Source organism: Chiloscyllium punctatum, chromosome 5 (genome assembly GCF_047496795.1).
Source record: "Chiloscyllium punctatum isolate Juve2018m chromosome 5, sChiPun1.3, whole genome shotgun sequence".
NCBI classification, from domain to species: Eukaryota; Metazoa; Chordata; class Chondrichthyes; order Orectolobiformes; family Hemiscylliidae; genus Chiloscyllium; species Chiloscyllium punctatum.
This window is the reverse complement of record NC_092743.1, coordinates 7257863-7267602: the sequence shown is the minus strand read 5'-3', so window position 1 is coordinate 7267602 and position 9740 is coordinate 7257863. Positions and strand designations below refer to the sequence as shown.

The following is a 9740-nucleotide window of genomic DNA, read 5'->3' as shown; positions in this document are numbered from 1 at the left end:
GGTTCCACAAAGCCTCTCTCAGTGTCTCTCTCTCTCTGTGTATATGTGTGTATGTGTGTGTGTTTTGATTTGTGTGTTGCTGGGACTTTGGGGGACGCTGCTGCTTTTACGCATGTGCCAAGCAGTAGGGATCTGAGCACCAGACACAGCTAGAAAAGACAGGACAGAGTCAGGCAGACAGGAGAGAAAGAGAAGGGGGAAGACAGAGAGAGAGAGAGAGAGAGAGAAATAGACAGGAGAGAGTCAGATAGGAGAGTAGGAGAAGGGAGGGAGAGGGAGATAGACAGGAGAGAGTCAGATAGACGAGAGAGAGAGAGAGAGAGAGAGGAGACTGGGGAGAGTCAGACAGACAAGAGAGAAACCAGAGGTGGATAGACAGGAGGGAGTCAGAGATAGACAGCAGAAAAAGAGAGAACGAGAGAGGTGGGGGAAGAGATTGAGGAGAGAGGGATAGACAGGAAAGAGAGAGAGAGATTGAAAGGAGAGAGATGGGGAGAGAGATAGAGATAGACAGGAGAAGGAACGATAGACGGGAGGGAGAGAAATCGAGATAGATGAGAGATTGAAAGGAAAGAGAGAGAGAGCGATAGGAGAGGAAAAGAGTCAAAGACAGGAGAGAGCGCGAAAAGCGAGAGGTAGAAGACAGAAATGCAGAAGAGAGAGAGAGAAAGACAGCGTGTCAAGGATTAGATCCTTGAGGGTGTGAGGGTGGGGGCAGAGAGGGGAGAGAGAGAGAGAACCTGCTATTGATAATTTCTAACTAATACCCCAGTTCCACAACGCCCTCAGGGAGATGCCCTCCCACACTGACACAGAGCCAGGCCAGGGGGGAGGAGGAATAAGCACTAGCTGCTTCAGCATCCCCCCCCCCCCCCCCCCGGACTTTCCACACCCAGGGAGTTACTCACTGACTTCCCAACCTGCCTTTACTTTATCGAACTCTCCCCTCTTTTTCTCTCCTTTTCCCTCCTGCTTCCCTTCCCTCCATCCTCTGTATCCTTTCCTGTGCTGGCTTCTCTCCCTCTCTCTCACCCCCCCCCCCCATTCTTTTCTTTCCCTCCCTCTCTCTGAGGCTGGGAAAGCCTCCCCCAGCGCTGACTGCCCTTTGGGGAGTGAGCGAGCTGGGGCTATGGGATTGATGTCAGTCCTGCCGCTCTGCATTGCAAACTGCCCCAGATCCTGTTTGATAAAAGAGGCCATTGTAGAAGCAGATTTACTGCCTGTGGGGTTAATTGTTAACAGGAGTACTTTTCCACGCATGTCGATACCCATCCACTCAATAATCTCTTTGTATTTACCATATCGCCTGAAATATTTCATTTACTCTCCGGTGTCTATCTAATACAGATTTTAGAAAGACCACTTTATCTAAAAACTGCTGACTGTGTGTGTATTTGCAGAATTACCATCTTCTGCAGTTTCGCTTTCTTTATTAATCCTGAGCTTCTTCCATATCGCTGCTTGTGATTTATTTTAAATATATTATTTATATAACTCGCCTTGAGCGTGTGGACAGTCGACTATTCGGCCCCACCGTATCCATACTGGCCCTTTTGAGCAGCGCCATCCAGTAGGAATACAGGCACAAGTGGACACATCCGTCCAAAGATCCAAGCGACCCTGTGAGCCTCCCGTTGTGGATCAGCTGTGATTTGAGCGAATGTTGCAGCGGCTCCGATGGGCCGAATGGCCTCCTCCTGTTCCAGGCCAGGCGAGAGACAGAGTCAGGAGTTGGTACACTCGTTGCAGTCTCTGGTCTGTTTTGATACCTCGCCCCTCGGGTAGAGAAAAATGGGTGTGTGCGCACAAAACCACTTCAGAGGATGGAGGGATGGGGTTTTATCTTCATCCGCATGATTAATCAGAGCAAGTGATGTAAACACTCAATCCTCATACAGTAAGCAGTTAGTAAACTTAATTTTGTTTTGCTCCTGGGTGGACAGTACAACAGACCCAAATATTTTAGTTACAACAACAATTGAAAATGATGCAGGTAGAAATGGCTGGAGAAACTCAGCAGGTCGGGCAGCATCTGTGGAGAGAGAAACATAGAATCACTGCAGTGTGGAAGCAGACCACTCGGCCCATTGAGTCCACACTGACTCTCCAAAGAGCAGGTCAACTCACCCCTCTACCCCTGCAACCCAGCATTCCCCATGGCTAACCCAACTTGCCTACACATCCCTGAACACTATGGGGCAATTTCCCATGGCCAATCTGCCCTAACCTGCACATCTACGTATTGTGGGAGGAAACCCACGTAGACACTGGGAGAGTGTGCAAACTCCACACAGGCACCCAAGGATGGAATCAAACCTGGGTCCCTGGTGCTGTGAGGCACATAAAGAGTTAATGTTTCCAGTCCAGTGATAAGTTATATGAACTTTAGAGAATTGCAAAGGAGAGTGATGCTGGACTCTGATGAAGTGTAGATGTAGGTACAGTTACAAAGTCATACATGAATAGGAAAGGTTTAGAGGGATATGGGCCAAATGCAGGTAGGTGGGCCTAGTTAAGTTTGAGAAATCTGGTCAGCATGGACAAGTTGGACCAAAGGGTCTGTTTCTGTGCTGTATGGCTTTATGACTCCACCGATGCTGCTAGACCTGCTGAGTTTCTCCAGCACTTACTTTTTAAAATGTCATATCTCCTGCAGCTGCAATATTTTGCTTTAACTTGAGGAATTTTGAGCCTGTAGATAGAATAAATTCTCAGGGGCCCAAGGCAGCACTGTAGGTTACAATTCCCCATGCTTTGTCGTCTTTCTGGCCTGAGTATATGTTTGCAAGATTTATGGGTTTGTTTGAGTGTTTTTTTTAAACTTTATTTCCTTTGAAAGGACTGCAACTGAGGCAAAATTAAATCCTGACATAAAGGAATTAGCAACTTATAGGTGTATTGCAGAGGAAGGAAAACAGCTGTTGACATTTTTGTATGCATCAGGACAGATGAAGGAATGCCAGATTTTTAAGAGAACAACAATTTATACTGGTGAGAAAAGGATTCTGATTTATTGGCAAATACACCCAGTTTTACTCAACTTCTGTACTGCCAAGCAGATATGTGTCCCATGTCCACCATACACTCAACAATAATTGCATTTATACAGCCAACCTGACCTCCCAGTCACCGTGCATTTTAATTCCCCTTCTCACTCCCCCTCTGACTTGACCATCCTTAGCCTCCTCCATTGCCACAGCAAATCAGACCGCAAATTGGAGGAACAAAACCTCATCTTCGATCTACAACCAGAAGGATTCAACATTGAGTTCTCCAGTTTCAAATAACCTCCCTTCTCATCACCCAACTCCCTTCCCAGCCCCTCCCCCTCCTTTTCATTCCTCTAACTGACCCTTTCTTCCAGCTACCAACCGGATTCATTCCTCCCATCGACCAACCAGGTCATACCCTCTACCTGTCTTCACCTATCCCTACCTCGCCACCCCAAACACCACTCCCCCAACTCCCCCAGCTCTGCAGCTCCCCTCCCACCTCCCTCCCTCCCCCCCACCCCAGTCCCGAAGAAGGGTTGCACCCGAAACGTTGACTTCTCCACCTCCTGATGCTGCCTGGCTTGCTGTGTTCTCCCAGCCTCCTGCCTGACTACCTGGAAGGAGGAAAACATTACAAGGCACTTTGGAGCATCAGCAGATAAAACTTGCAGCGTGAAAGGCAGACAACAAAAGCTTGGTTAAAGAGGTGAGTTTAACAAGCATATTAGGAGAGGAGACAGAGAGAGAAGTGAAGAGTTTTAGGGAGGGAATTCCATAGTTTATGGTCCTGACTACTGAAGTCACAGCTGCCAGTGTTTAATGACAGCTCCCTTAGAAAGTTGGCATGCTCTCATCTGTCCTGATACATGCAAGAAAAACCTCTGACAGCTCCATTCCTTTCTGTGTAACACGTAAATAAGTTGCAAGTTTCCTTTACGTTGAGATTTATGTCAAGTCCTTTAAAAGGGAACACGTTTTGAAAACAATTTGAACAGACCCTTAAATCATCGAGATGGGCAATCAGGCCAATAGCGGTTAAAACAGCCCAGTACTGCAGGAGTGCAAGATCTTGGAGGGATGAGGGATTGGAGGACATTACAAAGACAGGGTGGTGCAAAATAGAACATAGAACATAGAAAAGTATAGCACAGAACAGGCCCTTTAGCCCACAATGTTGTGCTGAGGATTATTCCTAATCTAAAATAAAATAACCTAACCTACACACCCCTCAGCTCTCTGCTCTCCATGTGCATGTCCAGCAGTCGCTTAAATGTCCCCAATGACTCTGCTTCCACCACCATCGCTGGTAACGCATTCCATGCATTCACAATTCTCTGCGTAAAGAACCTTCCTCTGACGTCTCCTTTATACCTTCCTCCTAATATCTTAAAACTATGACCCCTCATGCTAATCAATCCTGCCCTGGGAAAGGTCTCTGGCTATTGACTCTATCCATGCCTCTCATTACCTTGTAAACCTCGATCAGGTCACCTCTCTTCCTCCTTCTCTCCAGAGAGAAAAGTCCAAGCTTAGTCAACCTCTCTTTGTAAGGCAAGCCTTCCAGTCCAGGCAGCATCCTAATAAACCTTCCTTGAATGCCCTCCAAAGCCTTCGTATCTTTCCTATAATAGGGTGACCAGAACTGGACACAATATTCCAAGTGTGGTCTCACCAGGGTCTTGTAGAGCTGCAGCAAAACCTCACGGCTCTTAAACTCGATCCCCCTGTTAATGAAAGCCAAAACACAATATGCTTTCTTAACAACCCTATCCATTTGGGTGGCAACTTTGAGGGATCTATGTACTTGAACACCAAAATCCCTCTGTTCCTCCACGCTGCCAAGAATCCTGTCTTTAATCCTGTCTTTAGCATTCAAGTTCAACCTTCCAAAATGCATCACTTCGCATTTATCCAGGTTGAACTCCATCTGCCATTTCTCAGCCCAGCTCTGCATCCTGTCTATGTCGCGCTGCAGCCTGCAATAGCCCTCGAACAACGGCACCTCTGTTTTGATACCTTGCCTTCTGGTGTGTGCACACAAACACTTCAGAAGATGGATGGGTGGGATTTTATCTTCATCTGACACCTGTTCTGGCTCATTGCCAAGCACCGAATCCCAAAATGGCCTCTCCCCTCGTCGATCTGTCTACATACTGAGTAAGGAAACTGTCCTGAACACACCTGACAAAAACAGCTCCATCCAAACCATCTGCACTAAGGAGGTACCAGTCAATATTGAGAAAGTTGAAGTCACCCATAACAACAACCCTGCTACATCTGTATTTTTCCAACTCTGCCTGCCTATGAGTTCTTCAATCTCTCCATTGCTATTAGGGGGTCTGTAGAAAACCCCCAATGAGGTGGCTGCTCCCTTGCTGTTCCTAACTTCCACCCATACTGACTCAATAGACAAACCTTCCTCAACTACCTTCTTTTCTGTAGCTGTGATGCACTCTCTGATTAGCAATGCTACACCCCCTCCTCTTTTTCCACCCTCCCTGTTCTTTTTAAATGTTCTAAACACTGGAACATCTCGCAACCATTCCTGTCGCTGTGAAACCCACGTCTCCATTATGGCCATAACATCATAGTCCCAAGTACTGATCCATGCTCTAAGTTCGTCACTCTTATTTCAGACACTCCTTGCGTTAAAGCAGACACACTTTAACCAATCCCTTTGTTTCATCACGTGAAAAACCTTCTCAATAGATTCACTACATCCTGTCACTGCCCCATCTACAACTACCCTCCTCTCAGATATGTCGGTCTGGTTCCCACCCCCTTGCAAAACTAGTTTAAACCCCCCCCCCTAGTTTAAGGCAAAGTTTGAAAATAAGGCTGAGAATTTGAAAGTGTGAGACCAGAGGCCAATGTAGGTCAGTGGGCACAGGGAGGGTGATGGGTGAATGAAGCTTGGTGTACATTAGGATGCAGCAGCAGTACTTTATATAGCATACATCAGCATAGATGTAGAACCAAATATGAAGTTGATGAGTCAGTTTAACTTTGCAAGATACAGGAGAGTACTGGATTAGTGGTGCTGGAAGAGCAGCTGCTCCCTGGATGCTGCCTGAACTGCTGTGCTCTTCCAGCACCACTAATCCATTATTTGCTTTCCAGCATCTGCAGTCATTGTTTTTACCTCAAGATAGAGGAGAGTGCAGTTCCATATTTAACCATCTCGGTTTTCCCTTCCTTTTACTGAAATAAAATACTCTCAATACACAGTGTTACAATCCCAAACTCGAGTGCCACATTTAGATTATAATCTAGCTAGGGAGCAGTAGTTTTTTTTTAAATAGACAGAGCAAGAGATCCAAGGGACTGCTAAGAGAATAAAACCACAATACTCCATAATTTTGATCAAACAATAAACTTTACTAAGTTAGAAGTTAGTATAGTAAACAATTCTACATATATATGTATAAAAACTTATATTCAAACATTCAGAATTAACCTGAGGCAAATAACAGGCACATTGTGTCAAACACCCCACAGAGCACAGCAAATAGCAAATAATTACATATCAATACATGTGGATTTCTCAGCAAGCCAACAGATGTTTGTAACATTGTGGATCATCAAATCTCATTAAAATTAAAAGGAATTCCATAATCTCATTAGTCTGATAGTTTACTCTCTCAATCAGTGCTGCGTTCCCCTCAGTTCTGGGAACTGCAATATTAGCCACTACTCACAGACAGAATTGCAGCTTTTTACAGACAGTTAGCTTCACCAAGCCATTTCTGCCCCTGTATTTCTCCAAACCTTAATCTTCTCCAGTTGCACAAAGCAAATCCTGCTTTTGGGCTTCTTTCACATTCACTCTCGGCTATGCTGAACTATTAATGGCACACGCCTTATTCTGAGCCACCACAGCACTCGAGATCTTTTCTGACTCCAACATTTACCTGCACCTTCTGACATCCCAGACTTCTGTGTCCAAATGGCATATGTCAGGTGTGTGAATCGAGTGAATCCTTAGAGTATAAAGGCAGTAGGAGTATACTTAAGAGGGAAATCAGGAGGGCAAAAAGGGGACATGGAGATACATTGGCAAATAGGGTTAGAATATGATTCTACAAATACATTAAGGACAAAAGAGTAACTAGGGAGAGAACAGGACCTCTCAAAGATCAGCAAGGCTGCCTGTGTGTGGAACCACAGGAGATGGGGGAGATGCAGTATTTTGCATCAGTGTTTACTGTGGAAAAAAATATGGAAGACAGAACTTGGGGAAATAACTAACGACATCTTGAAAAATGTCCATATTATAGAGGAGTAGGTGCTGGACATCACAAAATGCACAAAGATGGATAAATCCTGGTGTACCCTAGAATTCTGTGGGAAGCTAGGGAAGTGATTTTAGCCATTTGAAAACAGAACTGGCTCGAACTTAAAAAAACAGAGGGTGGTGGTGGAGGGTTGTTTTTCAGACTGGAGGCCTGTGACCAGTGGAGTGCCACAAGGATCAGTGCTGGGCCCACTACTCTTCATCATTTATATAAATGAGTTAGATGTGAACATAGGAGGTATGGTTAGTAAGTTTGCACCAAAATTGGAGGTGTAGTGGACAGTGAAGAAGGTTACCTCAGAGTACATGGGATCTTTATCAGATGGGCCAATGGGCCAAGAAGTGGCAGGTGGAGTTCAATTTAGATAAATGTGAGGTCCTGCATTTTGAAAAGGCAAATTGGGGCAGGGGAATGTTGCTGAACAAAGAGACCTTGGAGTGCAAGTTCATGGCTCCTTGAAAGTGAAGTTGCAAGTAGACAGGATAGTGAGTGAAGAAGATGTTTGATATGCTTTCCTTTATTGGTCAGTGCATTGAGTATAGGATTGGGAGGTCATATTGCAGCTATACAGGACATCGATTAGACATTTGGAATACTGCACTCAATTCTCATCTCCCTGCTATTGGAAGGATGTTGTGAAATGTTGCCAGGGTTGGATGATTTGACCTACTGAGAGAGGTTGAAAACGCTGAGGCTATTTTTCCTAGAGCACCAGAGGTTGAGAGGTGATCTTATAGAAGTTCATAAAATAATAGGGAGCATGGATAGGGTAAATAAACAAAGTCTTTTCTCTAGGGTAAGGGATTCCAGAACTAGAGGGCATAGGTTTAAGGTGAGAAAAGAAAGAGAGGGGAAAGAAGGGACCTAAGGGGTAATTTTTTCACACAAAGGGTGATGCGTGTTTGCAATGAGCTGCCAGAGGAAGTGATGGTGGCTAGTACAATGACAACATTTAAAAGGCATCTGGATGGGTACATTGATAGGAATGGTTTAGAGGGGTATTGGCCAAGTGCTGGCAAATGGGACTAAATTAATTTAGGATATCTGGTCAGCATGGACGAGTTGGACCATAGGGTCTGTTTCCATGCTGTACATCTCGCTGACTCTATGACTCAGTCAGCTCCAGCATCACGATGGAACATCCCTTCCCTGTTCTGAAGTATCTGACTCACTAGCAGAGCAAAGATAATCACTTCCTCCTCTGACTGCTACTGTCCAACTGTCTAAACTGTTTGATTGGCAGCCCTTAAACTGTTTTGAATGATCTATTGAAAACCTTACAACAAATCCTGACCTTATTGTTAGCTCGTGTTGAATGTAACTACTATTTTGGGACAGTCAAATGTAGCAACTTCCTGTTGCCTGGATGTTACTATTTTCATGGATTCCTGATTGAGATGGTACAAATTGCATGCAATAAAATGGTTATCATTACCATGTTTTGTATTGCATTTTTCAATTTACTGGTAAGTGTAAGGCAGACAACCTTCCCCCTGGCCCCACCCCCTCCCATTTATCTTTCCACTCCCTCGGCTCATAGCCTCATTCCTGATGAAGGGCTTTTGCCCAAATCGTTGATTCTCCTGCTCCTCGGATGCTGCCTGACCTGCTGTGCTTTTCCAGCACCACACTCTCGACTCTGATCTCCAGCATCCGCAGTCCTCGCTTTCGGCAAATTCAATTTTATCAGATGATAACTCATGCCAAGGTTGGAGGATTTGAGCATAGGGAGAGGTTGAATAGGCTAGGACTATATTCCCTGGAGTGTTGGAGGCTGAGGGGTGACCTTATAGAGGTCTATAAAATCATGAGGGGCATGGATAGGGTAAATAGACAAGATCTTTTCCCTGGGGTTGGGAGTCCACTCTAGGTTTAGGGTGAGGGGGGGGGGGGAAGAATTTAAAAGGGACTTAAGGGGCAAGCTCTTCACACAAATGGGGGTGTGTTCATAAAATGAGCTGCCAGAGGAAGTGGTGGAGGCTGGTCAATAACATTTAAAAGGATGGGTATATGAATAGGAAGGGTTTAGAGGGATGTGGGCCAAATGTTGGCAAATGGGTCTAGATTAATTTAGGATATCTAGTCGGCATGGACGAGTTGGACCGAAGAGTCTGTTTCTGTGCTGTACATCTCTATGATTCGAGGACTGTAACACCAAATACCATAGCGTGGGTTTCTGAATTAAAACCGGAGAGTACGAAACAACAATGACATCACTCTAAACAATACCTCTCCCTGGTTGTAAAGCATTCTGGGATGTCCTGTAAGTTGATGTATAAAGGCCAATCCTTCTTTCTTTTCTATTCTTTTTATAAAATATAGCTGCTATGTTAAGGAATCAAAGAATGATATCGCACTGAAAGAGGCCATTCAGCCTATTGCGGTTGAACTAGAATGTTGAAAATGCATTTCAATTAATCCCCCTCCTCCTCCAGAGTTCTGCAAATTTCCT

General features: G+C 45.0%; 1 protein-coding gene across 2 annotated transcripts in view; it reads left to right on the top strand.

The window, feature by feature from the left end:
* The window catches only part of kctd1 (potassium channel tetramerization domain containing 1), a 137150-nt gene that overhangs the window by 173 nt on the left and 127237 nt on the right, over positions 1 to 9740 (top strand). The window lies entirely within an intron of this gene.